Source organism: Onychomys torridus, chromosome 5 (genome assembly GCF_903995425.1).
Source record: "Onychomys torridus chromosome 5, mOncTor1.1, whole genome shotgun sequence".
Taxonomy (NCBI): domain Eukaryota; kingdom Metazoa; phylum Chordata; class Mammalia; order Rodentia; family Cricetidae; genus Onychomys; species Onychomys torridus.
The window spans coordinates 123,346,485-123,366,286 of NC_050447.1; the positions used below are offsets into that span (position 1 = coordinate 123,346,485).

General features: G+C 44.1%; 1 non-coding gene across 1 annotated transcript; it reads right to left on the reverse strand.

Moving 5' to 3' along the window:
* Nucleotides 1-13,680: 13,680 nt before the first annotated feature.
* On the reverse strand, nucleotides 13,681-13,750 carry LOC118584938. Its single transcript, XR_004945105.1, has one exon. It is a non-coding gene; the product is annotated as a small nucleolar RNA SNORA51 (small nucleolar RNA).
* Between the last annotated feature and the right edge of the window lie 6,052 nt (nucleotides 13,751-19,802).

A 19,802-nucleotide genomic window follows, 5' to 3' on the forward strand; every position in this document is an offset into this window, starting at 1 on the left:
CTCTGGAGATAGATCAAACACATTTTGTAATTTGGAATGAATGTGAGCCTTTGGGGCTTTTGGTGGGGTCTTGTGTATTGTATCTTAAGTATCTCTTACGGCTCATGATTGTTAACAGACTTGGTCCCTGGCTATGGCGCTATTGGGAGCTGGTGGGAGCTTTTGAGGTGGAGCACAGTGGAAGGAAATTAGGTCATTAAGGCATGGCCTTGAAAGGCATATTGGGACCCATCCTTTTCTCTCTTTCCTGGCTGCCTCTGCTATACACTCTCCCTCAGGATACCCTGCCACGCCACTGTCACAGATGCTACAAGGGCAAGTGGCCGTGGACTGTGACCTTCAAAACTGTGAGCCAAAAGCAGTGTTTTCTGCTATTAGGTTGTTTATCTTAGGCCAGAGATGGAAGGCTGACTGACAGTTCCCAATCATCACACAGGAAGTTCCTCCCCTTCTCTCCCTCCAAAATCTCCTCTTGTGAATTCATTTGATCTTAGTTTAAAAGACAAGAAGTGATCCCACTCTCAGGTGATGTGACAGAGGACCAGAGATCTCAGTTTAGGGTCTGGTGGTCCACATCCTTCCCACAAACCAAGACTTCATTCAACCATCTTTTCAGATACAAATACCTCCATGGTACCCCAAGACTAGAATTGAGGAATGCAAGGGTGCTCTAAAGTGAGAACATCCCAGAACCCACTCAGCTGTGGATCTATAGGTTTAGGTAAAGGGAACCCAGACAATTCCTGGCTCAGCTCAGAAATATAAAGTGGACAGTGGAGCATCTTCTCAGCAAGAAGATAGTTGCCTGTGTAGGCATTTGCATAATAAATGTCCTATGTGGGGTCCTCCTGTCTTGGGGTATCCCTCAGTGTCCCACAGTAACTTCACCCCCAGAGCACATATATCTGAAGTTTTTCTTTGTTTTCAGCACTGGCTGGCAAATGCCTTAAAGTGCATCCTGGGACAGAAGACAGACTGAGGAGCTTGTCCACATCCCAGAGACCTGTGTCCTTGAGTAAGCATTTTAACCTCTCAGCCCAGCTTAGTTTTCTGCAAAACAGAGTACTAGTAATGTCAACTGTTCAGGCTTGTGAAGATTAAAGTCAGTGTGTGTAAAGTGCCTGGAGCAGTGAATGGCATCCCATATGTACTTGTTATAAATTCTGTAGCTGCTAACTGCTCATCCACTCAGAACACGCTGTCCATTTTCCTGATATGGTCCTCTTTCCCATCCGTATCCAGTCAGCTGGCTTCATCTCATGCCTCCCTGCTTCTGCTCCTCAGTTCCCAGCCCCATCGTCTTATGGCAACAAAGGCTTGAAACCCGTGTCCTCCTCAGGATTGAGACCTTAGGGATGGGAGTAGACCAGTTCACTTTCAAATCCTGCAGAGCACCCATCATAGAGTCTTTATATGGAGAGCAGAGATGAAGAATGTTTACAGGGGTATGGGTTTCTGACTGTCCCACAAAGGCAGTCACCTGCTTGCTCCCCAAGCCTACACCCCATTGGTGTGACAGAAGAGTGACAGAAGTGACTCCAGTTCTCACTTGCCACATCCCTGCCTAGCCCGTGTAATTCAGTGTAGGCTCCATCCACTATGGCTGTCGCCCTATGACCTACTTTCCCTAAGGCCTGAGGCTGGCTGCTGAAGGCTGTAATACAGGACAGTGGTGTCCCTGTCATGTTAATAAGCTCAGAGCTTGGCAGAAGCACTTTTCAGAGGAGGCCCCTGTAGTCACTGATGGAAGTAAATGCCTATTACATGTTTGCCCACAGTATTGCTGCAGTAGAGAGTTGGTATACCCAAAAATGAGTACACACTTCATGCCAAGACTTTAGAACCCTCTTTGGGAGAAATCTAAAGGAATGGAAACAGTTTTACTCAAGACAATTTACTCTGTTCTCTGCAGTTTCTCTCAAATTTCTGTTTGTAGTTCTTCTTGTGCCTAGGTTATACATCTTAAAAATTATGTGTGCATGCTATATAGACATAGTACACATGCTCTCCATCTATTGACTCCTGTAAGATGTAAAATGTGCATGAAAAGCCAGTGACGTGGGCAGTAAATGAAATCACCAAGGGAATGGACAGACAGACAGGATTTATTGAAATATGGTGCAAGAAAGCTGCAGGGAAGCCTCAGAGAGGGGTCATGCAGCCGAGAAAGGAGCAGGAGTCCTGTCTAGTTCTGGCTGAGAAGGAAGTCACTTGGTGTTACCTTTTGGGCCGTTTGTTTGAGTCCACAGCTGGACAGATAGGGTGCCATCTCACTTTTTTATTAAGCAGCAGATTCTACAGTGTGAGTTATTTATCTTCAGACTGTCTATCCCTGTAAGGTGCCGTTAGTCATATGACTTAGACTTTAGTTCCTTGTGTGATATATCGTAGGTCACCAGGGAGCCATGCTCCAAGTGGTCATGACCTCGTGGTTAAAATAAAGGGAATTTTCTTTCCTTATTCTTTCTTTTAACCTCCTTTGTCTGTATAATACCCAGAAGAGGCTGGTCTTTGCAGAATATGAATAACCCAAGAGGCTAAAATTCATTGTTTGAGATGGATTACATATCATTGAATGAAGAAATCAAAGACTGTGATCTTATAATGAATTCCTTATAGTTAAGTCTTTGGAACAGTTTTGCATGAATGATTTTGAAGGTAAAGTGAGGAACATAATTAATCTGGGAAGAAGTCATAATATTATGGGAGGATGTCTCAGTCAGCAAAGTGTTTGATGTGCAAACATAATGTGGTGGTTTGGAAAAGGATGGCCCCGGAGGCTCACTGTTTGAATGCATAGTCATCAGGGAATGGCACTATTGGAAAGGATTAGGAGGTGTGGCATTGTTGGAGGAAGTGTGTCACTGGGAGTGGGTTTTGAGGTCTCAAAAGTCTCAAGCTCAGAGTCTCTCTGTTTCTGCCTCTTGATCAGGATGTAGCTCTCCACTGCTGCTCCAGCATCTACCTGTGTGCCACCATGCTCCTGCCATCCTCCCTGCCATGATGGTAATGGACTAAACCTCCAAAACTGTAAGCAAGCCCAATTAGATGTTTTATTTTATAAGAGCTGCCTTGGCCATGGTGCCTCTTCACAGCAGTACAACAGTGACTAGGACACATGGGGACCTGAGTTGGATGCTAAGTACTCATATAAAATGTTGTGCATGGTAGTGTGCACCTATAATTATAGCACTGAGGATTCTGTGGAGACTGGAGGCTCTCTGGAGCTCATGGCTAGCTGGCCTAGCCAGTTAGATCAACTCCAGGGTCAGTGAGACCCTGCCTCAGAACTAAGAGCATTACAGGAAGATACGTGATACCAGCTGTTGGCCTACACACACACACACACACACACACACACACACACCCACAATCCTCCCTACACACATGAAAAGACTAGGTCCCCAAACACCCTCACCTGATGCTGTGTGTCACTGAAGTGTCTCATTAGGGCTGTCTTGACACAGGTCACTTGTCACCTGCTCTGTTACTGCTCTCGTGCTCTGTCCTCTGCCCTTCATATCCAGATGCTGTCTGTTGCTGACACTGAGCGCTAAAATGGCTGGTGGATGAGACTGTCTCCTTGTAGTGTCCTCCTCAAAAATTCTTAAAGCACGCACTTCCTTTGGGATGAAATCTAAGTGGCTGGGCCACTCCTGCTGTTCCTGTTCACCTTAATTCCATTTCTTCCCATGCACTCTGAAGGTAGAAGGAAGACGGGTTTGCATTTGGGGCTGTGGCACCGGGGTGTTTTCAGGGTAGTGTGTCTTCATGTAAAATGTTAGGATTGCTATGTATGAATTGGATTGCAGAACTGTATGTGCAAGCTTAAAAGCCATCCTATGTGATTGTGGTGGGGTGTGGTTTATATATGCGATGGCTCTTTGGTAGTTTATGTGAATATTCAGTGTTTTGGGGGAGTTGTATGTGTGTATCTGGAGGAAGTAGGGCTATGTAATGCATATGTTGAACTCTTAGTCAGATAGGTGTGTGTGAATTCATAGCTTATGTGGATTTTCTGCATATGTCTGAGGAGAGTGGAGTGTCTTGTATGCCTTATCAGGAATGACAAGCCAAAGACACAGGGTAAAAGTCTTTACTAGCCTAGAAATATATATATATTTGGTCTTTTGAGACAGGGTTTCTCTGTGTAGCTTTGCACCTTTCCTGGAACTCACTTGATAGACCAGGCTGGCCTTGAACTCACAGAGATCCGCCTGGCTCTGCCTCCTGAGTGTTGGGATTAAAGGCGTGCGCCACCACTGCCCGGCCCAATATAAAAATTTTAATGAAGAATCTGTTCCATGGACAGACACATGTGGGCAAACCACACCCACGAGAGAGAGTAGCCCCCCCACTTTTGTTTTTTTTCGAGACAGGGTTTTTCTGTGTAGCTTTGACACCTTTCCTGGAACTCACTCTGTAGCCCAGGCTGGCCTCGAACTCACAGAAGAGAGTAGGCTCTTTTATAACAGCTGGGAGAAGTTGCTTTGTCTAGTTAGGGCAATTTGGTTTTGTTTTTTGAGCTGATGTGAAATTAGTGAGTTTAGAGTCTGTGACCTCTGAGGCTCTGTACTGAATATCCTGAATGTCTGTGTCCTGCATCATAGCACTGCTCTGTCTGTGAGCCAGGCACCTCCAGGCTGGCAAAGTGGGGAACCTTGTGCTCTAGTACTGCAGGAAAGGCCAAGTGTTGGCACAGTGTAAAACTAAAGTTTGAGAAGAGAGGAGCAGGGAGACATCTCAGTCAGTAAAGTGCTTGCTGCACAAGGGTGACAACCTGAGTTTCATTCCTGGCCCCATTGAAAAGCCAGGTGTGGTGCTCATGCCTATAATGCCAGCTCTGGGGAGGTGGAGGAGTCAGGGGGATCGCTGGACTGGATGGCCAGGCATCCCAGCCTAATCAGCATGCCCCAGTGAGAGATCCCTGTCTGGAAAGCCAGGAAGGTAGTTCCTAAAGAATGGCACCCAAGGTTGATTTCTGGTCTACACACACACACACACACACACACACACACACTGGAATTAACTTCGTTTTGTAAGGGCTGGCTGAGGTGCCTCAAGCGTTGTTTTTAGGGACTCTGGAGAAGCCCCTAGGCTCTAGCAATTGCATCATATGCCCGTATGGATCCCACTGTTGTGACCATATGGCTCCACCTGGACGTATTAAGGATGCTCTGTAATGGCGCTCCTCTTTGTAGAATGTACAACCTCTGAAGTTTCTGATCTTCTGACCAGGAAGGTGAATGACTGGAGCTTTAGAATCCTATTGGAGGTGTCCCATCATATCCTGTTCCCTGGGACCTCACTGACTTAGAGGGACAGGGCTGAAACCTTGACTGTCCTCTTCACCCCATATCCTGGTGGATTTGCCGTAAGCATGACTGTACATGCTTAAGGAAGGACAGTGAAAGAATAGTGGCAAGACTGAATTGTATGCACATTTAGAGAAACCCACAGACTTAAAGTCCTGATTTTGTTACAACTCGATCTTTCTAAGACGCCCAAAGCCTGACAACTATCCTGATAAAATGTAAAGTCCTGTTCTGTTAAGATGTATTTTAACAGAAATGTTATAACTGGTCACCTTTTAGCTCTGTCTCAGCTTCTGGCTCCTCTTTGTCCACTTTACAAACATCATGATGTAGTTTGCATGTTTGTAAAGGCATAAAAGCCAAGACACAGGACATTCTGGCCACTTTTGTCTTTTGCAATATAGCTGTAGCTGGAGGGTGATATTAAAGTTAAATTGTCAGTTCCTGGTCATATCACCAGCATTTTAAATGGATTTAAAAATGATTTGTGTGTGTGTGCATTTGTGTGTACATGTGTGTGCATGGATGAGCACCTGCATATAAAGCCAGAGGTTGCTCTTAGATGCCTTCCTTCCTCTGTTGCTCTAGACCTCTTTTCTGAGCTAGGTTCTGTCATTCTGTAATTCTGCCTTCAAGATTATACGACTTGTGTTAAGTAATATGTGGGACGCTTGTATGTTATTTTTTATCATCTGTACTGAACATGTATAGACCTTTGGGTGTGTGTACATGTGTGTGTGTGTGTGTGTGTGTGTGTGTGTGTGTGTGCTCGAGTGTGTGCAAGGCAGCTCCCAGCACAGGCTAAGATCTCATCATTACACACATCCTCTCCATCACTCATTGCCGCTCGTTTTCTTCTTTATTTTCTTATTTGATATTTTCATTTGGATGTATAATGCAGTTAGCCACTTCCAGCCTCCTCGTTCTCCCTCCCTCCTTCTGCTCTCCCTGAATCCCTTTTCCTCAGCAGGTCCCCTCCTACCTTTTGTGACTTTTTATTGTTTTGCTTTTTTTTTTTTTTTGCGGCTCACTAAGTTTAATTAGGGTTGCATGCATGAACATGGATGGGTTTATTTCCTGGAACGTGGGCAGGTTACCAGTAGCTACATCACTGCAGAAAATTACTTCCACTCCCCTAGCAACCATTAATTGCTAATGGGGGGCCGGGGTGGAGCCTCATAAGCCCGTCTCCCATCCACGAAGGAACGTTAATGAGCCCATCTTGTTCAAGTATGTACAGGTAATAAAGCTGCTGTAATCATGAATCTTGTTTTCTTGATGATAGTCTGACTGGAATGAAATGGAATCTTAGAGCATATTTAATCCACATTTCCTAGATTGCTAAGATGTTGTTGTTGTTTTAATAAGCTTTCAGCCATATGTATTTGTTTATTATTGTTTTTATTTATTCTTTGAGAATTTAATATATTTTGATCATATTCTTTCTCCTCCTTCAACTCTTCCTAGATCCTCCTCCACTTCCCTACCTATCCAACTTGGTGTTCTTTCTCTTAAAAAATAAAAACAAACCCCACAAAACACATGGAGTCTATTTTGTGTTGGCTAGCTACTCCTGATGAACTACTCCAGGGGTTCTGTCCTGGAGTGTGGTTAATATACCCAGCGTCACTCTGTTGGAAAGAAAACCGATTCTCCCTGCTCCCAGCAGCTACCAACTGAGAACAGCTTTTTGGTTAGGGGTGGAATGTTGTGCCACTACTTCCCCCTCTGTGCCAGCTTGAGCCTGTGTAGATATTTGCATTCTGGCAGAGTCTCTGGGAATTCATACATGCACCTACCCTGTTGTGTGTGGGTAACAGTTTCTCTGAAATCATCCACTACCTCTGGCTCTTATAGTCTTTCCACCCCACTCTTTCACGTAGATCCAGAGGCCTGAGGGGAAGAGAGTTATAAAGACATCCCATGAGGGACAGAGTGCTGCATGAGCCCTCCCTTTGCACATTGTCTAGTCCTAGGTGTCTGTGTTAATGGCCATCTGCTGCAAAAAGAAGCCTCTTTGGTGGGTATAGTAATATGTCATTAAGAACCATTTTATTGCTATGTTCATTTAGCAGAATAATATTAGTAGGTTTCACCCTAGGTCTATGACCTGCCTAGTCTCAGGTTCTTGGCCTCATTAACAGTGTCAAGAACAGTGTCAAGGTCCATCTCATGGAGCAGGCCTTAGTCTAATAGAAAAGTGGTTGGTTACTTTCCCAACATCCACGCCACTGTTAAATCAAGGAGCATAGTTTGAAGATAAGTCATTGTTGTAACCTGCAGGATTTTTGGGTACAACTTTCTTGTTTAACTGCTTGTTCAATTAATTTACTTATATATTGATTGTATGATTTGATTATTTTTAGTATTTAGTTTTAAAATTTCTTATAAATTCTAGACTAAAATCTTAGAGGGGAAATTAAAGATGGATAGAAAGACAGGGAGGCTGGGAAGGTGTGGATCAGTTGGCAAAGGGCTTTCCTTGAAATCATGATGACATGAGTATGATGCTCAGAACCCATGTAAAAAAAAGCTGAATGTGGCAAAACAGGCTTGTAATTCTAGCACTTGGAAGGCAGAGACAAGAGACCCCTGAGACTTGCTACCCAGCCTCCTTGGCAAATTCCAGGTGATCTAGGGACCCTGCCTCAAAACTGAAGTGCTCCTTTGGCTTCCATACATGTGTGTCTTCTTAAGCATGTACACACAGACACACACAGACACACACACACACACACACACACAGACACACACACACACACACACACACACACACACACACACACACACACACACACACACACACACACACACGAAGGGACGAAATATGGGGACACTGAAGGGGAAGGAAGCTGTCACTCAGGACCTGGTTGAGGCTGACCCTTGTCAGCTGAGAATCAGGAATTCCAGAACAACTCGCATTTACTTAAGCCCTTTCCATCTTCCCATTTACAGACGGTAATCCTCTGGGAAGCTCAACCAGAAAGCCTCCTTTCCATTAAAGGAACATATCCTGCCTACCCTCATCCCCACCCTCATCCCCGCCCCACAACCTTAGTGGCTTCCAGTTTCACCTCTTGTCCAGACCACCCCTCCCTGTTGAGTTGCAGATGGGACTTGCCCATCTTTTCTTTCTTACAGCCTCCTGTTTCTCCAGTCCTCCAGAGCCTGTTCTCTATCCTCTCCAGAAACTCCATTCCTCTGCCACTGTAGGCAAAACTGACCTCTGCACCCTGATCAAAGAAGGCTACCTCGCAGAGCCAACCTCATGCCTGTCTGCTGCTAAGCAGCCAATGTATTAAAATAGCCTCTCGTTAGTTTAAGCAATTTTTAAAGTGTGTGGAGACTTCCCAGCAATCCTTTCAGATGTCAGTTGAGGCCTACCAAAACAGCACGTGTGTTCACTGTCAAGACATTTCAGTGTGTTTCTTCTTTGAAAAGCACATTCATGGTCTCTAGTGTGGCTTACTTTCTTTCCAAGATTTTTACTGGTTCGTAAAAATCTGTGTTTCAAATGTCTTTTAATGAACTGCAGTTGCTCACACTGGTTGATTCTGAGATTGGTCACTCTGAGATTCTCCTCAGCAGCGAAGGACCTGGCTCTACCGAAATTGAAGAGATTAGAAGAGCCCCTTGGGCTGCCGTGAGTGACCGTGGGTGACAGTCTTGGAATGGCGATCCGTCCCTGCTGCTGCTGACAGTAGAACCATGGTTTTGTACTGACTGATAGAGACAACCATGAATTCATACTGATTCAGAAAAATCACAGGTTCGTATCATCTGTCCAATCCCAGTCCCGTGTATCAGCGTACATATACCCTTGCTAATGTCTTCATTTTAGCTCTTTCTGTAACAGAAATATATATTGTAATAAAGATATATTTCAATTTTGGAATATATATATTGTACATGTAAATATCATAATATAATATGTAAAATGATATAATATATTAAACATATATAGTATTATAGATATTTTATATATGTATTATATATAAGTGTGTATGTATAAATACACACACATATGAGAATGAACCACTTTTGAAACTAACCCAGTTATTGAATCAGCCTTCTAATTTTTTTCCCCATAAACATAAACATTCTGGTCCTGATTATGAGCACCTAAGGCACTTACCATGTGGCATCAAGTCTAAACACAAAGTGGAGGTAGGTATTTTACTGCCAGCCTGGCATTCAGATATACTCATCTATGTTTCTAGAGTAAGAATGGTGAATCTCCTAGCTCAAAACAATCTTCTGAGCACTGAATCTTAGAGTTTGGGGTTGGGGTGTCCCTGATGTCACTCAGCTCCAGGGTTCCGTGAGGCTCTGTTTCCATGCCACTCTGGTTCTTTATTCCAAACCATAGAAGAGTCACTTTACAGACATTTACAGGCAGCTTCCCTGCCCTGCCTTGAGCCTCCTCCAGCCTCCTTGGCCACAGTTACAAACTGGGTGGAATGGGTGGCTTAGTGAGAAAGACGAACATCAAAACTGGAGGCGACCCCTCGAACCTGCGGAAGGCCCTTGTGAACAACCTCGGAGAGGAAAAGAGAACCAAGCTTCACATTCAGAAACTCCAGAAAGCTCTAACAATTCGCTTCAGGGAGATCGACAAAGAGAAAGCAGCGCTGAAGAAGTTTCTGGTGAAGCTTCAGAAGACAACTGGTTATTTTCCTCAGAGGGAACTGTGGTGACGGTTGGCGCTGCAGGCGAAGGGTTCATCTGAAAGCTTCACATCCAGAACCATTGGGTCTCCATTGTCTCCACATAGCCCAAGAAAGCAGTAAAAAAGAAAGAAGCCAAAAATAAGACTTGAACTGAGGATGTGAAGGGGACATCTTCGAAAGAACCCCTGATCTCTCTCACAGAAGAGAACACACGTTGACTTTTCCAGGTGATCCTGTGTCTTTACAGCTCAGAGTGGTGACATGCAATGCGTACCTTATTTTTTTTACAAGCTTTCCTTGAGACAAAAATAAAGCTGAGCTATTTTTAGTTCTTTGTGATGCTTATCATAAAATACATGTTACATTTGCCTGGTTCTTGTTCTTTTCTCTTTTGACATCATTTTAATGAAGTTTCTGTAGCTTCAGTAATGTGAATAAGTAACAGCTGATGCCAAAATTAAGGTGGAAATAATGCAATAGTGGGAAAAGATGTAACTGCGGGTCTGTAAGAGGAGTCTGTTCAAATATAGATGTGGTGTATGTTGTCCATGTGACACTGCTCGGAAACGGCTTTATTCAGGACGAAGAGGACAGCGGCTGTCGCGATGACCAAGAGTCCATGTGTAAGTCACGCTGCAGACATTCCTCTCCTGGTGGTTACCGCCCTTCTTACAGTCCTTGCTCTCTTCACAATTATTCCTGTCACTGTAGCAGAGCCAGGTCCCTTCCTACCTCTTTTGCTAATCTCTTTATTTCAGCAAGTTCTTATCCAGTTTGTTTTTCCAAGGCTGTGATGTGAGACTGGACCAAATAACTCCCAAGCTTTAAGTTCTATGGCACTAAGGCTCCGTGGCTCTGTTTTGAAATGTTTTTGAGCAGGGTGGTGGTGGTGCACGCCTTTAATCCCAGCACTCTTGAGGCAGAGGCAGGCGGATCTCTGTGAGTTCGAGGCCAGCCTGGTCTCCAAAGCAAGTCCCAGGAAAGGCACAAAGCTACACAGAGAAACCCTGTCTTGAAAAACCAAAAAGAAAAAGAAAAAAAAAATGTTTTTGTAGAGTACCAGAGAAAAGACACAACAGTCTGTAACATGAGTTGCTAATAGAAACCCAGAGCCAGATATTGGGGTGAAAGCTGAAAGATCAGAGGAATAGAACAAGCCACAACCACAAGTTCTTACCTAGTTCTTACCTTAGCCCAAGAGAGCTACTTCCTGTATACTCACACCTTATATACCTTTCTGTGCCCTGCCATCTTACTTTCTCTCTCTGCTCAGGTACATCACTTCCTGTCTGTACAGACCTCCAGACCTCTATGGTTAAATAGTGCTGGGGTTAAAGGCATGTGCCACCACACCTGGCTCTGTTCTCAGTGTGGCCTTGAGCTCATAGAGATCTGAATGAGTCTCTGCCTCCCGAATGCTAGGATTAAAGGCATGTGCTACCACTGCCTGGCCTCTATGTTTAATATAGTGGCTGGCTTTTTCCTTTGATTCCCAGGCAAGCTTTATTTGTTGGAGCACAAATAAAATATCACCACAACAGTCAGAATCCATACAAGGTAAACGTTCAGGGCTTGGACATAAGTTTGCATGTAGCATGGCTATCTCCCAGCTTCTTGTTTAGAGAGGCTCTGAAAGCATGGTACATCCAGGTCAGCTTCTCATTCCATGGTTTGCCAAGCAAACATAATCCAGCTTTCAAAAGCCCAAACTGAACTGCATGTCTTACTTGTTTAGCTTCTGCTGTCAAATAGCTCTGGAGTCCCATTCAAATTGTGCTAAACATTTCCATTTGATAAGAGACAAGTTGCCTAATATTTATTTTAACAAATATTTATAGATAGTAACTTAGATTTTCCAGCTATGAACTGGGAATGATTGTGTGTGTGTGTGTGTGTGTGTGTGTGTGTGTGTGTGTGTGTGAGAGAGAGAGAGAGAGAGAGAGAGAGAGAGAGAGAGAGAGAGAGAGAGAGAGAGAGAATGAGAATGTGTGTGTGCTTGTGGGCATGTTTTTGGGTGTATGTGAGAGAGTGTGTGCCTGTGAGTAGAGGCAGAAGTCCACCTTGAGTGTCTTCCTTGATTGTGCCTCCTTTTATTTTTTAGAATTTCATATTTGAGTACTATATTTTCATCATTTTCCCTTCCCTCTCCTTCCTCCAATTCCTCCCAGGCCCCACGCACTCCTTCTTACTGTCCCACTTGATAAATCTACAACACTGTCTCTCCACTGAAGCCTCGGGGAACGTGGCAGAAGAAAGACATATTTGGACAGGGTCTCTCTATGTAACACTGGCTCTGTCCTGGAACTCACCATGTAGACCAGGCTGGCTTCAAGTTCACAAAGACCCAGCAGCCTCTGAATTCTCCTGAGTGCTGAGACTTAAGGTCTGTGCCATCACACTCACTTGTATGGTTTCTTTTTCTTTAATTATACATATACATGCATATTTTATGTTTACATATGTATGTATAACGTTTATAATGACAATCTATTACGATATTTAATATTACTCGTATGTGTTTAGGGCTGACCTCTTGGGACTGGCTCATCTGTCAGTGGGCTGGCCCATGGAGAAGGTCTCCCTCTCAAAGCAACTCTCAGTTTCCTGTAGCTCTTCTGGGGGTGAAGAGCCATAAGAAGTCAGTCACCCATGCCATGCATGTTGGCATGCATATTGGTATTGCCATTTTTAAGGTCTTGTTTAGGCAATCATTTTATTGAGACTTCTTGGGTGCAGTTCCTTGTCATATGTAGACAGCATTGTCCAGCAACAGACACCCCATCCTGGTTCTCTGGCTCTTAAAACCCCTCCATCCACCCCCACTTTGCGTGTTCCTTGAGGCTTAGGTGTCACGATGGTGTTGTAGATGTATCAGTGGTCAACCCATTCCGTTGGTCTGGCATTCTGGCCACTTGTTGTTTTCTGTAATGGTCTCCATCTGCTGCTGAAAGATACTTATTTGGTGAGGAGTGAGTACCACACTTACCTGTGGGTAGAGGGTAAGTATTTGGAATGCAGTTGGAAATTATACTGGCTTAGTGAGGTGGCAGTAGTTGGTTCTCTTTAGGGCCCATGGCTTCACCAGCATGGATAATGTACATGAATTCCCTCCATTGACTGGGCCTTCAGTCCAATCGGATTTCCTCTTTTGGGATGTCTTGCCATTCTGGCCACTGGTTTGGTAACAGGTGTTACAGGCAGGAGGGGTTACTGTTGTACTGTTGCTTTTCTCCCTTTGGCTGCTTACATAGCTCCTTCTCATACTTAAGAGCTGGTCCTTGGGAAGAAGAGGCTTTCAGGCTGGTTCCAGCTTAGTTCCTCCAAGTCCTGTGTCTAACATGCGTAGTGTCTTCAGCAATAAGGACTTACCTTTAATTTCTAGGGGGCAACCAAGGGCAATGTTTCTATTGTTTGGGGAGTCTCTTGGACTCCCATGACCAGTAACTCCCCTGAGGTTTCTCATGTCTGGTTGTAGTCTATGGCTCTTAGAAAACATTGTCTTCTCAATTGGTGTAATTTCATTTAAATTACACACACACACACACACACACACACACACACACACACACAGAGTCACTTACACACTAACGTGCACATACACGCCCACCCATACATACTCACACATACACACTCATACATTTACATACACACTCACACAGACATACACTCACAAACATACTTGTATATACTCTCACACATCTCCTCTTTCTGCCTCCTCTTTCTATACAGTGTAAGAACATAGCCTGTGGTAACCACAAGGAGGCCTGGGGGTGTGTAATTTTTTTTTCCCCCCCGAGATAGGGTTTCTCAGTGTAGTTTTGGTGTCTGCCCTGGGTCTCGCTCTGGAGACCAGGCTGGCCTCAAACTCACAAAGATCTGCCTGGCTCTGCCTCCCAAGTGGTGGGATTAAAGGCACGTGCCCCACCGTCTGGCATGTGTGTGATTCCTTACCACTTTTTCAGACATCCTTAGTATTATTTATCCCACCTTCCTCCCTCTCCCTCTGTGTCTCTCTCCCCTCCCAGGTAAGTCCCTTCTGTAGTCTCCCCTTCCTTGCACCATGTCCCACTCTTCCCCTTGCTAGAGCTCCGCCAGGGTCCCTTTGCTTTCCTGATGGTCACTGTTACTCCAGGTGATAGACTCTAAAGGTTTGAAGCTAGGATCCACATTGAAAACTCACAGAGATTGTCTTTTTGGGTCAGGGTCACCTCAGAATTGTATGTTCTGGTTCCATTCATTTACCCGAAAATATCTAGAGGTGTTCAGTATACTTAGCAATTAGGAAATGTAAATTAAAAGTACTTTGACATTTCATTTTGCCCCAGTCAGCATGGCTAATGTCAGGAAAACAGCTGACAACAAACATTGGTGAGGATGTGGAAAGGGGAATCCTCATTTACTGTTGGGGGAGTTGCGAACTGTGCAGCCTCTAAGGAAATTAGTGTTGAAGTGAACAGAAAGCTAAGAAATAAATCTACCATATGACCCAGCTCTACCACTCCTTCCCATGTGCCTGAAGACTCAGCATCCTACTCCACAGATACTTGCTCAGCCATGTTCATTGATACTATTTATAATAGCTAGAAAATACAACCTTTATGTCCTTAAAATGATGAATGGACAATGAAAATGTTGTACATATACATGATAGAATTCTCTTCAGCTGTAAAACAAAATTCATTATTTTAACTTTTGAGACAGGATGCCTCGCTGAAGCTGGAGTTCACTCTTTCGGCTGGACTGTCTGGCCAGCCAGCCTCAGTGATACCTGTACCTCCCCAACTCTGGGTTACAGGTGTGTGCTCCCACACACAACCAAAGCTGTCTGCTGGGGTAAAGCTCAATTCCACATGCTTGCATGGCAAGCAGTTTACTGCCCAAGCTCCTTCCCAGCTCCTTGAAATAGTAGTTTATCAATTCAGAAGGTTGTTGTAATATCTCCCTGTGATATCTATGTACATCTGTCAGTACAGCCTATAACCCTGTAGGGTCTCATGTGTAATGACATGCTTGTCACAAACTTAGATGCCCTACTTGTCTCTTCTTAGGAATCTGTGGCTTTGTGGAGAGCCTCAGGATCCAGGCATCACTACTTTTAGTTTCCAGCTATGATGCCTGCTGCTATATAGCTCAGTCTCCAGCAGCGTCAACGTGTCAGTCATCCAAAACGTGCTTGAATATGATACAGGTGTATGTAAATATAAACACAAATGTAATGTGAGTGTGAGGGTTTTGAGGTAGATGGAGGAAAAGATGGGACCAGATGTGACAGAATACAACATGTAAGTGACACTTCGATAGGTTGCCAAGGAGAGAATTCCCTCAAAGTGGGGGTCCACACCCCAGATGAGAAATAGGTGAGAGACTGGAGGAAAGGGGCAGCAGGGAGGGTCATGTTCTTATGGAATGCTTTTCTGCAGCAGGACTGGAGCACACTCAGGGTACTATAACAAAGTCACAGCCCAAGGAGCTTAATAAATGTATCCCTTCACTGTAGTGGGAGATGGAGGTTTAAGGTCGAGGTGTGGGTGTGGTGGGTTTCTCCTAAGGCCTCTCTCCTCCCAGTGTCCTTATAGCTTCACTCCTGTGTGTGTGTGTGTGTGTGTGTGTGTGTGTGTGTGTGTGTGTGTGTGTCTCAATTTCCTCTTAAAGGGACCCAGGCCATACTGAATTAGAGCCCATACTTAAAACTTTATTTCAGCCAGGCGGCAGTGGAGCATGCCTTTAATCCCAGCACTTGGGAGGCAGAGCCAGTCGGATCTCTGTGAGTTCAAGGCCAGCCTGGTCTACAGAGTGAGATCCAGGACAGGCACCAAAACTACGCAGAGAAACCCTGTCTCAAAAAACCAAAAAAAAAAAAACAAAAAACCAAAAACCAACTAACAAAAAACCTTATTTCAATTTAATTACTTCCTTAATGACTCTTTTTGCAAAAATATTCTGAGATCCTGAGGTTTGGGACAGTCACACAGGAAACCACAGTTCAGCCAGGCACATGAGTCCCTAGATCAGAGAGTTTGGAAGAGCAGCAGCAGCAGCAGCAGCAGCTTGGCTTGTTATAACCCAAGGGTTATCTGTTGTATGGTGATAATTTATTTGTGCTGAAATGTCATTTTATTTGTATATTAGTAAATAAAGTTGCCTGGGAGTCAGAGGTCAAAGTGAGCCATAAGCAGAGTCAGGTGGTGGTAGCACATGCCCTTAATCCGATCACATGGCAGGCAGAGTCTCTGTGTGATCAAGGACACAGCCAAGCCTGGTGAGACAAGCCTTTAATCCCAGTACCAACCATAGAGACCTGGAGGTCTGTATAGACAGGGAGTGATGAGGAAGTCATGTGGCTGGGTTTAGAGCCAATGAGAAGGCAGAACAGGAAAGCAATAAAAGTGCGGGTTAGGCAGGAAGAAGCTCTCTCTCTGTGGAGAAGCTACTGCTGGTGGTAAGCTAAGGCTAGTCATGGCTATTGCTCTGATCTCTACGGCTTGCACCCCTGTATTTGGCTCTGTGTTTCTTATTTAATAAGACTGTTTAGAAATCCATCTACACTGTTGCTAGCAGATTAGCATACACTAAGTAGATAGAAAATATGTTTGTTTGGGCTGTAGTTAATTCAAAAGGTTGTATGAACATTTTGGTTTGTAGCAATTGATTTTAAGCTAAGAGCCTCAGCTTTTTAAGAAGTACATAACATCAGGGCCAATATTTAGGGGCCATTATAGACTTATTTATGTATTAAACTACTTCCATGTTATGTTACAATCTACATTGTAGGTTATTCAGATGTCCAAGTTTAAAGCCAGTGCTAAAACATTTTGGAGACTTATAATTGTATAGGTCACAAGACAGGATCTGTTTTCAGTGGCGATGGTGGTGGTGAATTTTTTTTTTATTGGGGTGGGGGTTGAGATAGGGTCTCACCTTGTAATCAGGCTGGCTTGCAACTCATTGTATAGTCCAGGCTGGTCCCTAATTTATGACATTCCTTCTGACTCTCTTTCCTGTTTTTATAGATGTAAGACACCATCTGTATCAGAAGGCAGTATTTTAAAGCCTGTTCTTAACTATTTGGCCTACTTAGTAGGGAAGAGCTAGCAGATTATGCTAAAAGGTTTTTATTTTAGTCTGAGGCCCTTCTAAACACATTCCTAGCTATTGGTAAAACTTAGGGTTGAGGCTGGATGGTTCAGTGGTTAAGAGCACCTGTTGCTCTTTTGGAGAATCCAAGTTTCCACCCATGTCAGGCAGTTCACAACCATCTATAACTTTAGCTCCAGGGGATATGATGCCTCTTATCTACAAAAGCACTGACACTTGTGTATATATACCCATATGTAGATACACACACACACATACACACACACACACACACACACACCCCTACATATAATTAAAATAGCAATATCAACAATATATCTTTTTTTTTTTAAATCTTAGGGCAAAATATAGTAAGCTGTGTCAACTGGTACGCAGCTAATTAGCAAATGGCAGCACTCCTCACTTGAAACCATACTCCCTGAAGTGCACAAAGGTTCTGTGCAAAGTCCCAGCCTTGCATGTGGGTATTTCCATGGACATAGTATCTGTGTTGCTGTTTACCGTTGTGTGGTGAATCACATACACACCATGCTGCTGTCCTACAAATGGATGACCCCTGGGGCACGAAAGCAAGGTGCTGTTGGAGAAACTGTATACTGTGGTGGGTTGACTCTAATGGAGTTTATGAGGGTAAATTGTTAGAGTGGCGTTCTTCTGTTCAATAAAATCCCACTGGAATTTCCAACCAAAATTGAATACAGAAAATGGATGAAACCTTGAGCTAAGTGAGGCTGTTGGATTCTCTCTCAGGACCCTGGGGCTGCCCTTGCCACCTGTATTCTCTGTGTTCCCATGAAGTCATGGGGCTGTGCAGTTCTAAGTGGTAGGAATCAGAGTCTGTGATAGTACAGTGAAACAAGCCTATGGTTTATCTGCCATCACGGCATCTGGGGCAACTCAGTTGGTTATGGGCTCAGCTTCCTATTGCCCACATATTTGTGTGAGGTGTGTCTTACATTTGATGGATATTAGTATCAATTAGATATTGAATTTCTAGTCTTCTCTTGGTAAGGGAAGGATGGCCAGTGGAAAGCTATGCTGTAGGCTAAGACTGGCTTGTCATGATATGCTGAACATTGGTATGGTCCTTGTTTATACTGGGATGCATTGGTGATTGAGTCTCTGTTGCCTGCCAGTGGCTGGAAGCATTGGTGTGTTTTTATGGGTATGGGTAGGAGTTTGTGGGTGTCCTCTGCATTTGCAAAAAAAAAAAAAGTTAATTTAGTTGTATTAAGGATCCAAATTGGATCCTTTACTATAAGGCACTCACACATGGGCTCCCTTTATAGAGGACAAGTAATTTAAAAAAAAAATGGAAATTGCCAAATATGTATCATAATAATGGCTGGCTGTGCCAGGTAGTGGTGGCACATGCCTTTAATCCCCCAGCACTCAGGAGGCAGAGGCAGGCAGATTTCTGTGAGTTTGAGGCCAGCCTGGTGTACACAGTGAGATCCAGGACAGGCACCAAAACTACACAGAGAAACCCTGTCTCTAACCCCCTCTAGTAATAAATAATAATAATAATAATAATAATAATAATAATAATAACAACAACAACAACAATGGATGTTAGAGTATTTTCACGGTCACACTTACAGCCGTAGTGTTCCAGGGATAGCCCCTCTGAGGGTGCTGTTAGCAGTATACCAATACATTCCTCCCTAGGTCAGCTTTGCTGCTGGCCTTTTGGTTACTGTCTATCTTCTGTAAGGTGTGTGGTTGTTAAAAGAAGATTCTGTAAGAAGGGGCAATTTCCCACGGGTAAGAAAGGGCAGAGTAACACAGTAGACTAAAGTTGCAGGTCCTGGGTGACCAGCAGAGGGCAGCTGGCTACTCCCTGATAGGGTAGGGGTGCCGTCCAGCTGGACATAGGTTTATTGTACATCTGTAATGGAGCAAGCATGAGGGTAGCAGCTGAGGATACCACTCCAAATAGCATTGGTCCAAGAGCTGCTGGTCCTACATGATGAGCTGACACAATGCATCCAAAGAGCCAGGAACTATTCTGTGAGGAAGGAGGGAAAGGTGGAAATGCCAGGGGGTTCCTTGGCTTTGGGAGGCGACATCAGAGCTTTCTGTCCCTGAAAATTGTATGTTGTTTCCAGCATGATTATTAGAAATTACAACACCAATGGTGGAAGTCCCTTTATTTATTGTGAATTTAAATATGGTACAGCCAAACTGTGGTTGCACCATATATTTGCACATTATCTAGACAGTAGCTAGACTCAATACTTTTTAAAATCCCATTCCATTTGCCGTTGATATTCTTCTTTTTTTTTTTTTTAATGTGGAGCTGAGGATCGAACCCAGGGCCTTGCGCTTGCTAGGCAAGCGCTCTACCACTGAGCTAAATCCCCAACCGCCTTTGATATTCTTCCATTATTTTGTAGTAGTGTTGGTAGTACCTGCTCTACCTGCCTGTGGCTAACCATGAGCCTTGCTCTGACTCTGAAAGTTGCAAGGGCGATGCCATGCTTTTGATATGGTTTGATGATATCTCCCAAAGGCATGTGTGCTAGAATCTTGATTACCTGTGTAGCGATGTTGAGGTGGTGATGACTTGGTGGGGCCTAGAAGAAGGGGGGGGGGTGTAGTTAGAGGCCTGACCCTCCTGAATGAATTAATGGTCTCAAGGGAGTGGAGCAGATCTCAGGATACTATATTACATCCCAAGAGAGCAGACGGTTCTAAAATGAATTCAGCGTTCTTGCTCACT